This window comes from Macaca nemestrina, chromosome 6 (assembly GCF_043159975.1).
Source record: "Macaca nemestrina isolate mMacNem1 chromosome 6, mMacNem.hap1, whole genome shotgun sequence".
Classification (NCBI taxonomy): domain Eukaryota; kingdom Metazoa; phylum Chordata; class Mammalia; order Primates; family Cercopithecidae; genus Macaca; species Macaca nemestrina.
Window position 1 is genome coordinate 15342931 of NC_092130.1, and position 22794 is coordinate 15365724.

A 22794-nucleotide genomic window follows, 5' to 3' on the forward strand; every position below is an offset into this window, starting at 1 on the left:
AATATGCTCAATCTTAAATATTGTAACATAAAAAGGAAAGATGCCATAGAATTAAATGGAGTCATTAAATTAAATATTACAATATAGATTCCACATGAGCTTCACATTTGCCACACTGAAATTCACCTTAGAAATCATCCCATCCCACCAACATATAAAAGGAACGACAATATAACAATAATTATGAAGGAATTCAGGCAAAGCATTTCCCACATTTTACTAAAGACAGGGGTATAGTGAAGAATTACATTTTAAAAATAAATAGAGAGTAGAAATCTTATTTCTATATACCCCTGGAACACTGAGGCAGGGGGGCTATAACAAAAGTGAAATATATAAGATTGGTTTAATTCTTTTATTAAAAATAATTTTAAATTACCAATGGCCCCTTGCTCTATCAGTTTTAAGGGAAATACTTTTGACAGTGCAATAGTCCCTAATGGTTTCAGTACTTCATATCTTAAAGCCTCGCAATAGTTCCTAATTGATGCCAATAAAATCTGCCACTGATTTGGGAACAACAACAACAACAAAATTTCTGACTGAGAATAGTAGCCAAGTCAGGTTTAAGTTTCTGCAAAACAGGAGGGCTAGAATTTAATCCAAAGCCCTTAGGCCTCCTGGACAATGAATTCACTTTCTAGAGAATACTTAAATGGGGCACTCACTGACCATGTGATAGTTTACTCTGGCTAGAAGCAAAAACTCACAGAACGGCTGTCATTCCTGTGCTTTTTAAGAAATGGAGAGAAATAAAAAGATTAGTTAGAAATTCTATTTTGTTTACAGTTAAGCCAGAGGAAGTTTTCCTCATGGTGCTATAGGTTAACAATATGAAGACCAAGCAATTATTATGATAGTTTCACCATTACCAGCATCTTTTCTATAAAACTGACCATTGTTTTCTTTATCCTCCAGCATTATCCACAGTAACTCTAGTGATTGCATACCCACTTTTCTCCTGATGAGAAAATGGCAATTTGTCCAGGTAACTCCCCTAAATAGTCAGCATAGATATGGTTGCCTTTCATGTCCCGGTTGATACAAAACAGTAAATCTAATCCATTCCCTTCAAATGTTTGATGTAAGCAAGAACAGTGGACATTTCTGATCAGTAACAGAAAAGGTATGCCTGCTGGGACATTGCTGAGAAATATATTCCCATTTTGAAAAGAAAGTGGAACATTATATTCTGTACTTGAAACTTGCTAAGAGAAAACTGTGTGTTCTCACCACAGAAAATAAGTATCTGAGGTAATGCATATGTTAAATGGCTTCATATAGCCATTCACAATGTATACATATATCAAAACATCATATTGTACACTATAAATATATACAACTTTTCCTTATAAATTAACCAATTAAATAAAGAAAAGGTATTAAAAATAAGAGATAATTGGCTGGGCGCGGTGGCTCACACCTGTAATCCCAGCACTTTGAGAGGCCAAGGCAGGCGGATCACGAGGTCAAGAGATCGAGACCATCCTGACCAACATTGCGAAACCCCGTTTCCACTAAAAATACAAAAAATTAGCCAGGTGTGGTGGCGGGTGCCTGTAGTCCCAGCTACTCAGGAGGCTGCGGCAGTAGAATGGTGTGAACCTGGGAGGTGGAGCTTGCAGTGAGCCAAGATCACACCACTGCACTCCAGTCTGGGCGACAGAGTGAGACTCAATCTCAAAAAAGATAATACTCTTTCTCTACTGAGAACTGTTGCATCTGTATGTGATGCCTAAAAGTGAAATAGCCATCTTAAAACCAGGAGGATTGCTGGTGTGGAATCAAAGCTGCACAAACTGGAAGTTTGAATATGAGAGAGAAAAAAATATTGGTGATATAATGAAGCTACGGTATTCACTAATCCTCAATTTCTTATTATATACACATTTTTTCCTTGCTTAAGTCCACTGAATCTGGATTTTCTTCTCTTTATAGCCAAAAGCATTCTTACACTTCCTTGAATTTCTTTGTGAGGGCACAAAAGTTCACAATCATCTGCTTGGTCGCTGCTCCAATTGATAGATGATAGGGTTTGGCTGTGTCCCCACCCAAATCTCATCTTGAATTGTAACTTCTGTAATTCCTACGTGCCATGGGAGGAACCTGGTGGGAGTCAATTGAATCATGGGGGTGGTCTCTCTTGTGCTGTTCTCATGCCAGTGAATACATGTCATGAGATCTGATGGTTTTATGAAGGGGAGTTCCCCTACACATGCTCTATTGCCTGACACCATGTAAGATACGACTTTGCCCTTCATTTACCTTCTGCCACGATTATTAGATCTCCCCAGCCATGTGAAACTGTGAGTCAATTAAACTTATTTCCTTTATAAATTACCCAGTCTTGGGTAAGTGTTTATTAGCAGGATGAGAACAGACTAATACAGTAAATTGGTACCAGGCGTGGGGTGCTGCTGTAAAGATACCCAAAAATGTAGAAGTGACTTTGGAACTGGGTAACAAGCAGAGGTTGGAACAGTTTGGAGGGCTCAGAAGAATACAGGAAAATGTGGGAAAGTCTGGAACTTCCTAGATACTTGGAGGTCTCAGAAGACAGGAAGATGTGGGGAAGTTTGGAAATTCCTAGAGACCTTTTGAATGGCTTTGACCAAAATGCTCATAGTGATATGGACAATGAAGTCCAGGCTGAGGTGGTTTCAGATGGAGATGAGGAACTTGTTGGTAACTGGAGTGAAGGTCACTCTTGCTATGCAAAGACAATGGTGGCATTTTACCCCCGCCCTAGAGATATATGGAACTTTGAACTTGAAGGGGTGATTTAGGGTATCTGGTAGAAAAAATTTCTAAGCAGCAAAATGTTCAAGAGGAAGCAAAGCATACATTTTGAACAATTTTAGGATGACAATGGAATAAAAAAGAAAAACCAATTTTCTCTGGAGAAATTCAAGTTGGCAGCAGAAATTTGCTTAAGTAACGAGGAGCCAAATGTTAGTCACTAAGACAATGGGGAAAATGTTTCCAGGGCATTTCAGAGCAGCCCCTCCCATCATAGGACTAGAGGCCTAGGAGAACAACATCATTTTGTGGGCTGAGCACAGGGTCCCTAATGCTGTGTACAACCTAGGGACTTGGTGCCTTACATCCCAGCCACTCCAGTCATAGATAAAATGGGCCAAGGTACAGCTCAGGCCATGGCTTCAGAGTACAAGCTCCAAGCCTTGGCAGCTTCCACATGGTTTTGAGCCTGCAGGTGCAAAGAAGTCAAGAATTGAAGTTTGAGAACCTCCACCTAGATTTCAGAAGATGTATGGAAATATCTGGATGTCCAGGCAGAAGTTTGCTGCAGGGGTGAGGCCCTCATGCAAAATCTCTGGCTAGGGTAGTGCAGGAGGCAAATGTGGTGTCAGAGCCCCCACAAAGAATTTCCACTGGGACACTACCTAATAGAGCTGGGAGAAGAGGGCAGGCATCTTTCAGATGCTAAAATGTTAGATCTACTAACAGCTTACACCATGTGCCTGGAAAAGCTGCAGGCACTCAATGCCAGCCTGGGAAAGCAGCTAGGAGGGGGGCTGTACCCTGCAAAGCCAAAGGGGTGGAGGTGCCCAAGACCATGGGAACCCACCACTTGAACAGTGTGACCTGGATGTGAAACATGGAATCAAACAAGATCATTTTGGAACTTTAAAATTTGACTTAAATCTTAAAGCTGGATTTTGGACTTGTGTCAAGTCTGTAGCCCCTACTTAAAAAAAAAAAAAAAAAAAAAAAGGCTGGTTTGTCTGTAAAATGTTGATATAAATGCTGGTAGAGCATGTTTCTAGGGTGAAAGTAATGGCTCTTCATTAATGGACAAAATATTCCAGCAATGAACTAAAAAGAAAACAGTGAAATCTTCTTAATCTCCTCTTACGCTCACTGCAGCATTATTCATAGTAGCCAAATTACAGAAACAACCTAAATGTCCAGTGACAGATGAATGGATAAGAAAATGTGGCATATACATACAATTAAATATTATTCAGCCTTGAAAAGGAAGAAAATCCTGCCATATTCAACTGCTTGGATGACCCTGGAAATAAGCCGGTCACAAAAGGATATGTACTGCATGATTTCACTTACATGAGGTATCTAAAATATTCAAACTCATAGAAACAGAGTGTAGAATGGTCACTGCTAGGGGCTGAGGGGTGAGAGAGGGATGAGGATTTGCTGTACAATGGGCATAAAGTTCCAGTTATGCAAAATGAATAAGGTCTAGAGTTTTACTGTACAACATTGAACTTATAGTTAACAATACCGTATTGTGCACTTAAAAATTTGTTAAAAGGGTAGATCTCATGTCAAATGTTCTTACCACAATAAAGAGGGAGAAATTACTGAAATACTTAGTACTATGTCTGATATGTTTGGCTATGTCTCCACCCAAATGTCAACTTGAATTGTATCTCCCAGAATTAGCACATGTTGTGGGAGGAACCCATGGGGAGGTAACTACATCATGGGGGCTGGTCTTTCCCATGCTATTCTGGTGATAGTGAATTAAGCCTTGTGAGATCTGATTGGCTTATCAGGGGTTTCTCCTTTTGCTTCTTCCACATTTTCACTTGCTGCCACCATGTAAGAAGGGCCTTTTGCCTCTCACCATGATTCTGAGGCCTCCCCCAACCACGTGGAACTACAAGTCCAGTTAAACTTCTTTTGCTTCCCAGTCTCGGTATGTCTTTGTCAGCATCATGAAAACAGACTACTACAGTACATTGGTACCAATATAGCGGGGCATTGATGAAAAGATACCCAAAATGTGGATGCAACTTTGGAACTGGGTATCAAGCAGAGACTGGGACAGTTTAGAGAGCTCAGAAGAAGACAGAAAAATGTGGGAAAGTTTGAAGCCTGCTAGAGACTTGTTGAATGGCTTTGGCAAAAATGCAGATAGTGATGTGAACAATAATGTCCAGGCTGAGGTGGTCTCAGATGGAGATGAGGAACCTCTTGGGAACTAGAGCAAATGCGACTCTTGTTGTGTTTTAGCAAAGAGACTGGCAGCATTTTGCCCCTAGAGATTTTGTGGAACTTTGAACTTAAGATGGTTTAGGGTATCTAGTGGAAGAAATGTCTAAGCAGCAAAGCATTCAGAAGGTGATTTGGGTGCTGTTAAAACCATTCAATTTTAAAAGGGTAACAGCATAAAAGCTCAGAAAATTTGCAGCCTGATGATGCAGTAGAAAAGAAAAAAACGTTTTTTGAGGAGAAATTCAAGCCAGCTGCAGAAATTTGCATAAGTAGCAAGAAGCCTAATGTTAATCCCCAAGACCATGGGGAAAATATCTCCAGGCCATGTCAGAGGCCTTCATGGAAGCCCCTCCTATCACAGGCCCAGAGGCACAGGAGGAAAAAGTGGTTTTGCAGGCCAGGCCCAGGGTCCCCATGCTGTGTGCAGCCTAGGGAATTGGTGCCCTGTGTCCCAGCTGCAGCAGCTATGGCTGAAAGGGGCCAATAGAGCTTGGTCTGTGACTTCAGAGGGTGCAAGCCCCAATCCTCGGCAGCTTCCACACAGTGTTGAGCCTGCAGGTACACAGAAGTCAAGAATTGAGGTTTGGGAACCTCCTCCTAGATTTCAGAAGATGTATGGAAGCCCAGGCAAAAGTTTACTGCAGGGATGGGGCCCTCATGGAGAACCTCTGCTAGGGCAGTGCAAAAGGGAAATGTGGGGTCAGAACTCCCATACAGAGTCCTACTAGGGCACTGCCTGGTGGAGCTGTGAGAAGAGGGCTACTGTCCCCCAGATCCTGGAATAGATCCACCCACAGCTTGCACTGTGCACCTGGAAAAGCCACAGACACTCAATACCAGCCCACAAAAGCAGCTGGGAAGGAGGTTGCACCCTGCAAAGCCACAGGGATTGAGCTCCCCAAGACCATGGGAACCCACCCCTTGCATCAGCGTGCCTTGGATATGAGACATGGAGTCAAAAGAGATCATTTTGCAGCTTTAAGAGTTGACTGCCCTGCTGGATTTTGGACTTGCATGGGACTTGTAGCCCCTTTGTTTTGGCCAATTAATCCCATTTGGAATGGCTATATTTACCCAATACCTGTACTACCATTGTATCTAGGAAGTAACTAGCTTGCTTTTGATTTTACAGGCTAGTAAGCAGAAGAGACTTGCCTTTTCCCAGATAAGATTTTGGACTGTGGACTTCTGGATTAACGCTGAAATGAGTTAGGACTTTGGGCGACTGTTGGGAGGGCATGATTGTTTTTGAAATTTGAGGACATGATATATGGAGGGGTCAGGGGCAGAATTAAATGGTTTGGCTCTGTCCCCACCCAAATCTCAACTAGAATTGTATCTCCCAGAATTCCCACATGTTGTGGTAGGGACCCAGGGGAAGGTAACTGAATCATGGGGGCCTGTCTTTCCTGTGCTATTCTCCTGGTAGTGAATTAAGCCTCACGAGATCTGATGGGTTTATCAGGGGTTTCTGCTTTGGCTTTTTCATTTTCTCTTGCCATCATCATGTAAGAAGTGCCTTTCACCTCCCACCATGATTCTGAGGCCTCCCCAGCCATGTGGAACTGTAAGTTCAATTAAACCTCTTTTTCTTCCCAGTCTTGGGCATGTCATTATCAGTTAGCTGCATGATAAATACAACGTCATACTTTAAAAACCTGAGAAATTTTAAGATAATTGTCATGAAAAGAAAATATACAACATCATTTTTACTTTGCTGAGGCAGGGGGCATATTGGGAATGTTTAACCTCAAAATAAACTTACACTTAGATGAAATGCAAAATTATATTGTGAAGAACAGAAGAAAGTAGTAAATTTAGGAGGGAAGGAAGAAATAAAGGCAGGCAGGCAGTCAGATATAATTATCTAGCATGGCAATGAAGAGCTCATGTATTCGATGGAATAAAGATATCTATCATATTTAAGTAATAGAATTCTAGAAGGTTAATGTAAAGAAATACAGTTTTAATGTCAGATTGAGTATATTGATAATGAAAATCTACAACTCTGAAAGAGAAACTTATAATGCTATTAAATCTTGTTGCCAGAGTTAGCATTTAAAACACAATTTAGCAGAAATTAAAAATGTAGGATGACCAGTTACATTTGAATTTCAGATGAACAGAAAATAATTTAGTAGTATAAGTATGTCCAAAATATTGCATGGGAAATACTTATATTAAACTTTCCCTAAAATTCAAGTTTAACTGAATGCACTGTATGATATCTGGCAACTCTAAATGCATAGCTTTTACTTAAAATATTATTGCCAGATTTCAGAAGAAGTGACCACATATATTCAAAGAGTATTTGAATTTTGAATTTGAAACTTTTGAATTTGAGATAGAAAGGACGAAATGGAAAGGAAGTTGTTGGAAAGGTCTAAACTTTCGAAAATAGTTTTATCTTTTCAGTATTTATTTCTTTATTGTGGCTCTGAGGCAATGTAAAATAAAAACTAAAATCTCCAGTTGTTTTTGTTTGTTGTTTGTTTTGCTGCATGATAGCCCACATGCTGTGGAAGTCAAGCAATGCTCCAATTGAAAAGTAGCTTGGGGTCAGAAAGAGAGGAAGCAAACTCCAGGAGAGTGAGGAAAGTACTTAATTTTTTTTTTTTTTTTTTTTTTTTTTTTTTGAGACGGAGTCTCCCTCTGTCGCCCAGGCTGGAGTGCAGTGGCCGGATCTCAGCTCACTGCAAGCTCCGCCTCCCGGGTTCACGCCATTCTCCTGCCTCAGCCTCCCGAGTAGCTGGGACTACAGGCGCCCGCCACCTCGCCTGGCTAGTTTTTTGTATTTTTTTTAGTAGAGACGGGGTTTCACTGGGTTAGCCAGGATGGTCTCGATCTCCTGACCTCGTGATCCGCCCGTCTCGGCCTCCCAAAGTGCTGGGATTACAGGCTTGAGCCACCGCGCCCGGCCCTTTTTTTTTTTTTTTTTTTTTTAAGGCAAATTCTCGATCTATTACCCAGGCTATAGTGCAGTGGTGCAATCTCAGTTCACTGGAACCTCTGCCTCCTGGGTTCAAGCGATTCTCCTGCCTCAACCGCCCAAGTAGCTGGGATTCCAAGCATCGGCCACCACAACTGACTAATTTTTGTATTTTTAGTAGAGACAGGGTTTCACCATGTTGGCCGGGCTGGTCTTGAACTCCTGACCTCTACTGATTTGCCTGCCTCAGCCTCCCATCAGCCTCCCAAAGTGACGGGATTATACTTCTTTGAGCCTTACTCTTCTAGTTTATAAAATGAAGTGTTGATGCTATTCGAGGTTAAATAAGATAGTCATTACAATGCACTTAAGACAATGATTACCACGTGAACAGCTCACAGTTGTCAACTGTTGTATTGATATTCTCTTTTTGTAATTGCTATAATTATTTTACTTAGTATTATTACTATATGACACCTATATCAGGTTTATAGGGATGCTGTGACAGAGACTAAAACCTGCAGATTTGGATTTTTTAAATAAAGATATTCTATTCTGTGAGAACATGGAAAAGCAGTTATGCAGATATCTGACTCTCCAAAGACAGCACCCTAAAGACTATTCCAGTACTACAGGAAATTTTAAAAATTTCTGTCTTCTATAAGATTATTTCAAATTCAACTTTTATGTTAGGCCCCATATGGTTAATAATGTCATAAATACAAGTAAGTCAGTCAAAAAATTGGCACTAGATCTCTATATTGGTTAAGGGCAAGGTGTTTTGTATAAGCAAATTAAGCTATAATTTGCCACTCAATAGTTTGCTTTATTCTAACACATTTTCCCCTAAATACTAAACATTGTGTACTTATAAAAAGTTTGTGTACTTAGTGGTAGATTCTTTGTAAATTCTATACCTCAAAGACATACTTGTTCAGTAGACACAGAAAATTATTGCCTCACTTTTATACCCATCCAAAATCTTATGGTATATTTGCTAATGATTCTCTTCTTTCTTTTATTCTTTTACATCTGTTTGGGAAAAAATACTCATGAAGAGAATCATTTTAAAGTCCTTCAGATTTCTTAAGGTTCTAATTTTTTCTGCAAATTACATCTATTGCACAACAACCTTGAGAGTCACATTTTAAGTTTTTTGGATTTCTTTGCTAATGCAAGCAATGGTAAAGTAAAAATAGGTTAACTTACAAGCAATGGAAAGAGCTTCTTACAAAGTTTCTGATAAGTCTAAAAAAAGATGGGGTATGTTTTAGAAAATGGTTGATGAAAATGACTGAGCGTCTGCATAAGTATTTATCTTTCCCTTTCCTTGAATCAGAGACATCCATATAATTTACATGCTTTTCTCCTACCTTCGATAACAGATAATAAATGTTAAGTGGGACCTCAGCATATATTAAGCACTTGGATCCTGTTCAGACAGCTTCCTTACTTTTCCTGAGCATCTTTGTAAACTAGGGAAACAGGATGCATTGCAGATCAATTCAATCAATCAACTTTAATCATAACAGAGGAATTAAGTTACTTTTCAGGCATGATGCAATAGAGAAAATTGCTCGGATTTTTTTTCTAAGGCACTAAGCGTCCTACAAGGGTTGTCATTTTGCTTCTATATCTGCTCTCTATTCCAGAAGTCTGCATTTTCTTGAGGGATGTACAAGAAAGTCTAAAGCAGTTAGAATCTGGGGGCATAATGAATGTATTTTATGTCGTTTAAACACACCCAGGATCACTGACAAGAAATAAAAACAGAAAGTCAAAAATATTTGCTGAAGGAAAGACAGAGCCCCAGAAGGATTTTTTTCTTCCATTATTTGTTGCTTTGGGTTATGTCAGTTTATTTTATGGCTGCAGCAATTTTAAATGCATTTTCCTCTCCTGTGAGATGCACTCTTTCAACTTTCCTGGAGGCGAGCTTGAGGGTCACATCTGATGTGCGCTCACATCTGACCATAAAACACATGGTAATTTAGCAGGGGTGAGTTTCCTCTGCTCTTGTTCCTGGTTTGAGGGATTAAACCTTTCTTGCTGCATAGAACTGCATGATGAGCTTCTTAAACGCACACATACTCACACACACACACACACACACACACAACCGTGTCAACAATCTTCAACATCAGTATTTTTTTTCTTAAGTAATTTTTTTCTCTTTCCTTAATGAATCCGGAGAAGAGAAAAAAATAACATTTGTTTTTGAAATATTTGAATGAGGATATTTCAAGTCAACATAAAGCAATTGCAAAATAAACTACCTAAAATATTTAAATAAATAAATCTAAAGTGCTATAATCATTTCTTATTGACACCAATAACCTATTTTATGAATAATGTTCAATTTAATCTAATAAGATCAAAATAAATTAGCATACCATCTTTGAGCTACCAAAAAATAAAAACAAAAATGTGGAAGAAGACAACTAGAATTTGCCACTTAAGTAGATTTCCCCCTTTCTGATTATAAAATTATTTTCTGCCAAAATATTTGACCTAATAAAATAGCTGTAAATAATTTTAAAATATGAATGTCAGGTTATGAGCTAACTTCTTAATAGTGCAGAATTTCTGACTAAAGTCAACTTAGCAAAATGCAAATTATTTAACACCAGGAACTGAAATAAGAGCAAACTATGAGTTTAAATATAAACAGAAAAATCATCTTTGCCAATTATACTTGAGATAAAAATTCATTGTCAAAATTTTGATTCCTGGTTGTTTTTTAAAATTTCCCTACTCATGGATTAGAAGCAAAATATACTCCCTCTTACTGACACGAATTGCTGCCTGTTCAGCATTTGCTGCCCTTTCTTCTGATGACAGCATCATGGTGTCCTTTGCTACATCTACATTACTGCTGTCCTCTACAGCTCATTATGGATCAGCAATAACTGAGCTACATCGACTACAGAATTTCTCAACCTCATCCTATTGATATTGATATTGTGGACTTGATACTTCTGTGTTGTGGGGTTGTAGGATGGTTCTGTGCATTGTAGGATGTTTAGCAGCATCTCTGGCCTCCACCCACTACATTCCTGCAGAAATCTGCTTCCTTGTTGTAGCAACAGAAAATGTCTCCAGACATTGCCAAAATTGCCCTCCCCTCCACCATCTCTGTTGCCCCACACTTTGAGAACCATTCTTCCAGTGTCATGAGTTGGCATGTGGCTTGTTCAGGACCAATTAGAACTTGTTCAGGACCAATTAGAACCCATGCCAGGACTTCCTGGAACGAAGTGCTCTTTAGTCTACTGGATTCAAGCTTAGAGTTTGCTGCTGATGAACTTGGAGGAAGTTCTTCTTAGAATATAACCAATGTAAGACACGAAACAAAACAGTGAGTGGTAGAGAGGAATAGATTTCTGCTGGCATTTGAAGATGTGAGTACAGCGAAACCCAAAACTGTCACTATCCTTGAGTTTTTTTAGTGAATCAGTAAACTGTTTTTTATTTCCCTTAGGCCATATTTGAGGTGATTGACGTCACTTCTAACTAAATGAAACCTTATTAATAGACTTATTATGAAAGCAAATGATGTCAATCAGAAAGCTTTCTAAATCACTAACAATAAATGCGATAATTTACATTCTGAATGCTTTTAAAGATGTATTTCTATGTCTATGCTATATGCAGGAAAACATACACTTTTTAATTTTGTTTTTATCTGATGATTAAAGTAAAATAAGAATTTTCCAATTTGTCCTTTGGCGGTCACTACAAAGTATGTTTACTCCTAGTAATTATGCTACTTTAGGGATATCACAAATGGGTAATGCATAGATATTCTGAAGCCTCTCATCCCACATATATGGCTTTTTTTTTTTTTTTTTTTTTCCTGCCTACAATCCAGTTGACTCCAGTCAGCATTTCAGAACTTCAAACTGGCTTTTAGAAAAAATATGCAAATAAGATTTTCTACACAATTACTGAATCAAAATCACAGTTAACCAATATCACAATCCTGTCATTAAATAGGTTTACACATTTAAAATGAGAATCGGTGAGGAAGCTTGGAAGACAATTCACATGGGATCCCTGCTATTGCTCCTCACCTGCTAATAATTAAATGAAAAGGACAAATCCTGCTGAAGTCTCATGAGCAGTAATGAAAAAAAAAATATTTCATAAGATTTGCTCAGTTTGGTATTTTTTTCAACTTACTTAAGGAAATAAACCTCCAGGACTTACAAAGTCTGCTAAACAGAAAATATATAGGTGCATACAGTATAAATTTACTCTTTTTTGACCAATAGGTTAACCCCCCCTCAGCAATAGACAAGAATGTCTATAATTTTTAAAATATTAACTGGCAACAAAAAAATTATGAATTATGTCCAAATCCAGTATCATCCTTCAATAATAAGTGCACTGAAAAATAAACCGTAATGATAAGGAAGAGAAATAGGAAAACAGGTGCCTAGTACTCATGGGAATACTTTCAATTGGTTTATGACTATAGGTTGTTTGAATCATGTTAGTAATAATACATTGTGTCATAGTTGATCCTTGCCTTGTCAATCTGTTTATAACCCTATGAAATCATTTAGAAAGAAGATAGTACATTTTCTATGAAGGCTGCCTTTTCTTTACAAGTCTATGGGTATGTTTTGCTGTTAGTTGGAAGACCAGCACATTATGTGGTGGTCTTCCAATTTTATAATAATGAGATTCCAGATGATCTTTTGCTTCTTTATAAAAAATGAGGAAGAAAAAACTCTCATTACTGTTTTTTTTTCTAACAGAACTGCTTGTTATCATGCTTTACATTACCTTCCTTATATAATGTAGCCATCAATTCCAAAAAGAAAAGCACGATAATTTGGTGTTTCTCTAGGTTCTTGGGGAATGATTGCCTTTAAAGTAAAATGCTTGCTATTAAATCTGAAGGCTGTTTTAATCATTGGAGCCTTTATGTATTATACAAATATGCAAGACCTTTTCACTTTTTCTCACTGAGTATTGCTAAGAAACTTCAAGGGAATGTTACCCTTACAATTTCATGAGGGAGAGAATACCAAGAGAGTTTTCTAAGCTCATTTGAAGTCTGAGAAGGCTATTGTACCCATTTTTAAAACCTGATCAAAATTCAGTCTGCTGTTTGTTACTAAATTATGTATCTCTGAAGCATAAATGTGTTGGCTTTAGAAAGTTACAAATTAGTGCATTTCCATATGACTTGGGAAAAATGTAATTTTAACCAATTTTGTTTGGGGTGAAAAAATATTGTTTGCATTATTTTATAACACAAGGGAGCTGTCAGCCCACATGGTCATCCAATTTCTGTGGCAGAGAGAGCTTGCTTGCATCTCAAATGGTTAGCAATAAAGCTTGTACTTTTCACATTAATGCTACCGATAACCTATAAGAAATGCTTACTTTATACACCTTATTTTGCAGAAGAAAATGTGACAAGCCTAACAAAGGAATTTGGTACCTCCTTGAGTAGATATTCCATTTCTCACTCCATTATCTTTAATTCAAAAGTGTGAAACAGTATTTGAAATTGTCCTGAAACTTATTATTTTTAATCCTTTTCAGATATGCTGATTTCATTGTATTCTAGGGGAGTTCAGTTTGTGCCAGCTTGTCCTGCTGTCATCTCCTGTGTTACTGGGCTCTCATTCTTTGTTTGGTTAGTAAGCAGAGGCAAATATTAGTGGTTCCAAAAATGCCAATTTAAAGAGTAAAATGTGAGACCTACAATGATATTAGTAAAAATTTATTAAATATGACTGTATTAGAAAAGATAAATGGGTATGGACTAAGAAGAGAGCAGAAAGAGGAGAAAATGTAATGAGGGGAAAAAGGTAAATGGAAAAACTAAAATGGAGGGGAGATTATGCAGGAAAGTAGAAAACAGTTAATGAAGCAATATGGAATAACGGTATTTTAGAAGCAACATGTAATATATCAAATTGGCTAGTCAGTGGAACTTAGAAGGCATTTTTAATACATACTGCTTAAAATGCCTATTTCAGGTTCTTTATATCTAAAATGGGAAGGTCGTTTCTGAGTTATAGATGTAAAGCCTGGTGATATCAATATGATGACAAAAGATGAAATCTTATTTACCTATGGCAGCTGTTTTCAACTGGGGTTTCCAGGGAGCATTTTTGGCTTTCACAGCTGGAGGAGAGTGCTACTGGCATCTGCTGAACAGAGGCCAGAAACACTGCTAAACATCCTACAACACACAGGACAGTCTCTACAGCATAGAGTTATCTGACCCAAAATGTCAATAGTGCCAAGCTGGAGAAGCCTTGGTCTATGCCATTAACGATTTCTTTAAGAATGCTAAAGTGGACCAGTTGTCTGATTGATGTTTGATTTGAAAGCACTTTACTTTGCCCAGATGCCCATTTAAACCTTAAGTCAGGCAAAACTATCAATAGCCTTGCACTGACTCCAATCACATTTTACATGAATTATCGAGCGCCTTACAGAGTACTCTGAGGAGCACAATCACTGATCATTGGTTGGTGGAGACATATGCAGAGCTCTGGGTGCTCCTAATCCTGAATTCAAGTTGGTTCACCGATCGTATCTCAGAATAAGCAAGTATAGATGAGAGAATATATATCTTTTCAAGTGGAAAGACTACAAACAGAAGGAACAAGTGGTGTTTCAGAAGGTCCCTGATGTTGATGTATCAAGATGATCAATACAATACTTAACTTCACTTTCAGGACTAAATGACATGACAAGAGGTTGAGAGAAGGTGGTCATTTGGGGTTGTGTATCAGCAGGTCAATCTCATGCCAGAGAGTTCCCTAGAATGGTGCTACTTAAACTTCATATGCCTACAAATCACCTGGAATTTCTAATAAAATGTAGATTGTGAGTCAGCCTGTCTAAAGTTGGGGACAGAGATACTGCATTTCTAAGTCATCAAATATTACTGATTGTACAGGACTGAGGACCATACCTCAAGTGACAAGGCACTGGATTTGTCCTTTTGAAAATTATAACCACACCATTTAAAATCACACATATAAAAATTTATGTATGTATGTTATATATAAAGGACAAATTACGTATATATAATGTAAAATTTATATGACAATTTTATGGCAAAGATTAAGGTTCTCTCAAATAATTCTCATAGATTCATTTTAATTTAAAAATTACTTGTTGAAGCAATATCTGAGTAAATTCTAATTATTGAAAAAAAAGTACAAATAAGGCCAAGGACCCCTTTTGATAACTGAGTATGTCTCACAGCCAGTCCTTCCTCTCCAGCTCTACTGGCATCTCCCTTTCCTCTGCCCCACTCAGAAATAAATATAACTTTTACCAGTTTGGTGTATGTTCTTCCATATCTTTTTCTATGCATTTATGTACATTCATATGCACCTATACATTATTTATTTGTAAATTAATATTTTAGTTGTTATAACTGTGTATGTATTATTCTGTAACTCACTTTCTTCAAAATTACATCTTATAATTACATATAGTTATATAATTCCATTTATTATCCCTTGGAACATAATACTGTATATTGAACTGTTCAGCTTATTTTTAATTACTACATTGTAATCCATAGACTGACTATGCCTTTTTTCTTTTAATAGATGCTACTTTTTAAAAATAAATACATTGTTATATATGTTGATGTTACAAAAGAAAAATAGGTAGACATCAACTGTATGTTTTTAAGATAAACATGAAAATTGCAAATACTAAAGAAAATAATTGAGTTTTTCAAATCAAAATATTATGCAATTGTTAAATATCTTCTAAGCTAATAATCCAAAATTTATGTGCACTTTCACATGGGAACTAGAATAGAAAAAAAAAAATCTAAAGAAGGAAAACATACTCAAGTATTTCAGCTAGGCGTGTTGGCTCACGCCTGTAATCCAAACATTTTGGGAGGCCGAGGCAGGCAGATCACCTGAGGTCAGGAGTTCAAGACCAGCCTGGCCAACATGGAAAAACCCTGTCTCTACTAAAAATAAAAAATTAGCTGGGCGTGGCAGTGGGCACCTGTTATCCCAGCTACTCGGGAGGCTGAAGGAGGAGAATCGCTTGAACCTGGGAAGTGGAGGTTGCAGTAAGCCAAGATTGAGCCATTGCTGCACTCCAGCCTGGGTGACAGAGTGAGACTCTGTTTCCAAAAAAAAAAAAAAAAAAAAGTATTTCCTGGGTACAGGAATGCCATTTTTGTGGTGGTGTAATTTTTTCAAAGTGATACCTAAACCAATTAAATCTTTACTTTTACTAGGGTTGTCCATTCAATTGCAGCCTATACAAATAGTGGAAGACATGAATGGTGTTCCATAATGACAGGACTTACTTTGCTTCCCCCCCAATCCCCCACCTTGTATCAGACATAATTTAGCCTTCTTGAAAATTCTCTTGGGTTTGCTCCAAGAGAATAATTTACAGCTACAATCTAGATATCTTCTAGATTTACATATTCCTAAAAGGGCTCAGAGAACACTAGCTTACATCACTACCTTCACAAAAGTGTTACCAAAGTTCTAATACTCAAAACTATAATTCTTAGCTTGTCCTTCCTGATTTTTCTGCCCTTCAACCAAATTCATGGCAGGTTTGGCAAATATTAAGCTTTCACATCGCATTTTGCAGAACTCCTCTTAGGTACCACAGGATGTATGCAGGTTTTGTCATGAATAGCACTGATGCCATATTATATTGTTCTGTCAGTCCACACACAGGGGCTGTTTTGAGTCAAGCCTGTAGCTCACTTGGGTATCATCTCCATGGTAACTTGTTTACAAGGGCTGAAATACAAGCTGAAAATTCAAGGTTAGCATTTCCTTTGTTGATGTTTTGATGTTTTTGGCAATCAGAATAATGTGGGCATAAGACTTGATTTAAACAGCTTCATGGCAGGCTGAGTCAAAACAAAACTCCATACAAAATGTGCTTTCTTCATCTCCATTAAAAAAGAGAGAATTCAAAATGATCTTTAATCAGAACCATCAGTTACATCGCCCTTTCATATTCCAAAACAACAGTCCTCTTGCTGCACTTTGGAATCACATCTTGGGAAATAGATTTAAGGCTTCGTAACTTTTGAAGCAATAATTTATTTGTGCATATGTTCTGCCTTATATGAAGAATTTAGTTTATTTAGACCAGCATTGTGTTGGGAGGGGGAAATGAACAGTTTTAGTACCCATGCTAAAGCGTTTCATCCTCCAAGTGGATGAGCCTCTTGTATTCTAAAAATTGACTGCATTTTCAATATTATGAAAAACAGTTACTACTCAAAATTACTCTTTCCTAGAAATAATTATAAAATGACTCTGATTATCACACTAGTTTATTGGAATGTTTAATGTTAATATGGGCAATTTAAATTCATTTAAAAAAACGATTTTTCGGTAAGCAACTCATATCCCAGAATAATCTTAAATCTATAAAATTTGGTCATTCAAATAAATTTCCACAAAATAGCGGAGAATAGAAAAATAATGTTGTATATCTTACTGTTCTTTATAATGTCTTAATGAAGTTTCATGAACATTAAGATAACCTCTAAAACCAGGACAGGATGTCCACTACCATTTATTTTCACCACAATTTCCTTCATATGGAACATAAATTTTCTACAGATACAATAATGTGTCCATTAGTATAAAAAACTGAAGATGGCTTTTTTTTTTTTCGGATAGAGTCTTGCTTTGTTGCCCAGGCTGCAGTGCAATGGCGGACTCTGGCTCACTGCAACCTCTGCCCCCTTAGTTCAAGCGATTCTCCCATCTCAGCCTCTGGAGTAGCTGGAACTACAGGTGTGTGCCACCACGCTCGGCTAACTTTTGTATTTTTAGTAGGGACGGGGTTTTGCCATGTTGGCCAGGCTGGTCTCGTACTCCTGATCCCAAATGATCCGCCTGCCTCGGCCTCTGAAAGTGCTGGGATTACAGGTGTGAGCCACTGCACCCGACCTGAAGATAAACTTTAAGGCAGGAAGTCCAATTTAGAGTTGGTATTGCTCAAGTAAAAGTGATGAAATGATAATGTTCTGCCTATTTGTCAGAAATCAGCTCATGCAAGTATTTCTTCCTTTTATATTCTTTTTGACAGAAATATGCTTCTCTGCTTCTCTCAGTACCCTGTAAGAGTGTGCATGCATGCATGTATGTGTGTGTGTGTGTGTGTGTGTATGCATCCCGCTCTCTCTGTCTATATATATCAAGAAAGGAACACCATGCATTGGCATAACTGGTTTACTTGGTCTAACAGATTATCATCACAGTGACTGATACAAGAAGACAAATGTTAATAGTTGGTGAATAAATACCTGATTTTCTCATAGTTGGTACATTTTTCTAGGGCTTTCTTAGTGACATTGACACTTTTAGAGACCCCTCTTATGATTTTGCTTTTGCTTTCCCAATGTGGATTTGTGGAATATTTAGCTTTTCTCCACTACATAGGGAGAAAGGATAGACAGATTCTTGCCCAATACACTGTAGAGCATGTAGACCTAGACCTTCCTTTCAATTCCTCACCCAAGCCCTTCCCCCGTATGAGAATACTTTTTGTTTTCAAATCAAACTGCATTCAAGCTTCACCATGATCCTTCCCCCTAGGTAAAGCTTTCTGAAACAATGGGTTTCACACTGACAGTGATTTCTGAGCATATCATTTGGATGGAGTTTTGTTCATTAAAATGTGTCTAGTAAAAACAGCATAGAGAAGCTTTAGTGAATGCTGAAACCAGAGTATTGGGGGCGGGGGGGGGGGGAGATTTAGTCTTATTTAGAATATTTGTTCCACTTGATTAAATTCTACCTGTGTTCTTGCCTCTATTTTTTCTTTCTGTTCCTAATATTGAGTTATTTTTCTACTGCATTCTATCTTTCCTATGCACAAGTTCTTAGTCTCAAGTCACAGTCCTCCATGTACTATCCATTCTGGTTATTGTTTTACATTTCAAATATTAAGCATACAAAGTTCACTATTAGAAAAAAATTGTAAATCAAGTTGCCTGATTACAGAATAAATTCTTCCTTAAATTACGTTTTGAAGCAAGATTGAAGTAACCTAAGAATGACCTCAAGTTAAATGAAAAAGTTTGGTTTTATTGATTTACCTCTCACATGCCTCCAACTAGAGACTAATAAAATCCTAAAGAGTAGCACACAGGTGATTTTCACCCACAGATTATGGGTTTAGTTCTGAAATAAACTGTGAAGGAGGATTTTTTTTTTTCCTTAATGAACCTGTATTAAAATAGATGCAACCAATGCTGATGGTGTTATATGGGCTGAGTTGCAAAGATCGTTATGTTTTAAGTCAACAACACAATTAAAAAACAACATGCTTCTTTCATCTTTTAAACTCTCCATTTACTTTAATTAAGCTCACACAGTGAAATCTTATTTTTTTTTTTCCTTTTTAAAGATATAATTAAAAAGGTGAATTGAGAATTAGGATCTACCTTCATTCTGCTATATTGTTTTGGAGTGGGGGCATTAGAATAGAATCTCTGGCATATGTGGTATAAATTTTGCATTTAGCATCATTCTAAATTTATTATTGCTAATTTTTATAAAAATAAATATTTTGAAAGGAGGAAATGCAAATGAGAGATAAAGAACCTCAGCTTGATGCCCCAGTTGCAATGTCTGGCAGCTAACTTTGCCCAACACAATGAACAAGCCATGCATCATTGGAGAAGAGCAGATAAATGTCAGTCAAGCATGTTCATATGGTGGAGAGAATGTGATAGCATTAACACATTGACACAATGTGACCCTGCCTATTAACACTCCTTTTTCCTTTCAGACTCCTCCTCAGATGGTATTGTGTGAACGAGAGCATTACTATTTAATAATTCTTCATTCAGGCCTTCCTAGTTGTCCACAAAACGTTCTTTGAAACAATAGAATAAAGGTAACAGCTCTCTTTTATATTTGTTAGAATGAATAACTAAATTCATTATCCTAGTAAGAAATAAAAATCTTAATGCAACTTAGGAGTTCAAAATATGATATCAATCAGTTAAATATGTCTATTATGACACTGAAGTAATTGAAAGTACTTTTAAAATTCACTCTCTGAATAGGAAATTTAATGGCTATTCAACAAATCAAATCCACATTGACACTGTAAATTTTAAGTCAAGTAACTAGCTGCTGATAATTAATTAAATATTCCTTTTAGCTGGCCCTCCAAACTGATGCAAGGACTAACCAAACATGATAATAAAGAATCAATGCAAAATAGTACATATAGTTAAGAACTAAATTGTATGATATACTAAAAATCATCCAGGCTTTCAAAGTAGAGGTTTATTAATAAACTGACAATCAATAAGTTCTTCAAAGAAAACTCAAAATTTTGTATTTTAACTTGAATGTTAAGATTTGAACTGGTACAAATAATATATGTGTGTACTCATGCAAAGAAAAAGACTAACGTAAAATCATGGAAGTAAGAGAGTGTTTTATGGAAGAGAAAGGAGAATAATCTGATAAGGGTAGAAATTTTTGAAAGGCAGACATGGCTCAATGGGTCGCATGGAGGATCAGATCATTCTTATCATTTTCAGTCACAGAGTTTTAGATTTTTGTTAATAAACAGAAAGCAATTCATACTGATTTCAATTCATGAAAGTATTGTGTGTGTTTTTTTTTTCTTAGAAAGCAAGAGTATTTAAGACATATCAGTATTTCCATGACATGCCAGAAACAATGAGTTAGAGGGAAATGAGGCTTGAGTCACAATAGTTTTTGAAGAGGCTACTGTAGAGAACATATTTTGTTCAATTTGATAGCAATAAGAATGAAAAAAATTAGAGTGACACACAGCATTTGGTGTCCTACTAAATATAAGCATAAGAGGAATTGGTCAACATTTCAAACTTCAAATTTGGATGACAAAGAAGGTATGACTCAATGACAGAAACAGATCATTTATTACACAGTACAAGTGATCTTGCATATCCCCTTGTTCCACCTGTGGAATAATCTGTATTATGGTCATTCTATAACTTTATATCAAACCCTGGCATTTAGATTCATATTTCAGCGGTCAGTGAAGTTCCATCAATCTTACTGAAGTTCCTGTGAGCTGGGGCCACCCACATTCCTGAATTCTCCTTCAAATTTATCTATTATGTGCTTTCATACTTTTTCTCTTTGCCAAAGAAATGTTCAGTTGAATGTATTTAGTGTAGCTTAAAATGCATGAATCTACATAAATATTTGTGAAATACTATTTTAGGTTAAATTATCTGCTAAGCACTAAAGACATTATTTTACAGGTTTTAATAAGGAAAATAAATGAAGGCATTAGAAAGCTATTCAGATCAAGCTAGTTTTCTGTCCTATTACTAACATACTTCAAGAAGAACAAGCACAAAATACTTCAACAAATGACATATCAGCATCAGGAATATCCTGGCTCTTGACCCAAAAAACAGATTCTCAAGTTAATTTTGGACTCTTCCTTAACAAAAATTAAATAAGATATAAATTCGAGTTTGAGAAATTGCTGCACACACATTAAAGCATGGAATTTGAGACATTAAAGTCCTTTACTCTGTAGGAAAAGTGTTGAAAGTCACAGTAGTCTATGAGTCTTCCAGTGGATGATTAACATGCAATTTAAAAATAAAAATTTACTGTGCAAATATTTTATAGATATAAATATACTGTATATCTGTGTCTTTTTATAGCTATATGTTTTTAAATATAAAATTTTTTATCTATATAAAAATTTTTTATAGATATAAAAAAAATTTTTACAGATATAAAAAAAGGAAAATCCAGACCAGATCCTAGAAAACACCAAATCTTCACCTCATAGAGAATATGGAATGATGGGCAAATGAGGTGCCTATTAACAGGACGAAGAACTACAGCCCAGCTCAGCATGGATAGACAATAAAGAATTGAAAGTAGTAGTAGGTAATTTGTGGAGACCACTGAAGAGTAGCAACCACCTTTAAATGCACTTGAATAAAAACCAAATTTAAGTTTTACACTTGAGATGATGAAGAGGCCAAGTGTCTTAATTGTCTTTAATCAGTAACAAGCGTCTTGACATAAGGAAATACTCTTTCTAGCGTAAACTAGTGCAGGATAAAAAGAGAAATGGGAACCTGACCAATGAAAAGAGAAATCCAGATTCGATATTTTTAAGTGCTATGCTTTTAGCCACATTAAGCTAAGAGTTTTTCAGGCCCTAATGGAGAGGTTCTCATGAACCCCAGTGGATATTATTTCTAGATAATTACACATTAGGTTTAAATTAACTATATTGCTAATGATACATACGTCTTTCGTAGTGTGAATCTGGGTATCTCTTATAAGTGAAGTTAAAAGAATATATTAAAGATATATATTTAAACCTGTATATAGTCAGTATTTTACATTTTAATTTTCAGGTAGCAAGCCAGCTAAGCACTACCCCTTCTGGAATGTTTTATAATACGAGGAACATTTCCTTTTTTTCCCAAAACAGTGCATTCAAGGAAGATTTCTTGAGACCTGTAATAAGATTTTTCTCCTGAAATTAATAATAGTTAGCAAAAATGGGTTCATGCCCTGAGTGAAAATAAACAATTAACTAGTTTAGGATAATTAATTTCTATGTCTTGTATACTTTTCAGGGACTACTTATTTATGCCAATATTCATTTGGCTGTCTGCCAAATAATAAGCTGCAGGATTTGGTTTTGTTTCTGTTTTTGTTTAAGGTTAACCATATTATCATTACTCAGAATACTCCAAGCAGAGTTCAATATTGAATAGCATATGCTCTATTAATTACATTCAACTGAAATATTTTAGTTTTATCTGCCCATAAACGGAATTTCATGAAGTATTTGTCTGGAAATTTCCTTTCTGATTGTTTTAGAATACCCTTTAAAATTCTTTA

The 22794-nt window shown here is 36.7% G+C and overlaps 1 protein-coding gene and 2 long non-coding RNA genes across 9 annotated transcripts in view; 2 read left to right on the forward strand and 1 right to left on the reverse strand.

Moving 5' to 3' along the window:
• The window catches only part of LOC105480824 (teneurin transmembrane protein 2), a 3943693-nt gene that overhangs the window by 3167777 nt on the left and 753122 nt on the right, over positions 1-22794 (reverse strand). The gene's annotated exons all lie outside the window — the stretch shown is intronic.
• Positions 1-22794, forward strand: part of LOC105480830 (uncharacterized) — a 179830-nt gene that overhangs the window by 51192 nt on the left and 105844 nt on the right. The window lies entirely within an intron of this gene.
• Positions 917-21755, forward strand: LOC139363708 (uncharacterized). The gene is made up of 3 exons (XR_011624481.1): positions 917-988; positions 19697-19804; positions 21663-21755. It is a non-coding gene; the product is annotated as an uncharacterized lncRNA (long non-coding RNA).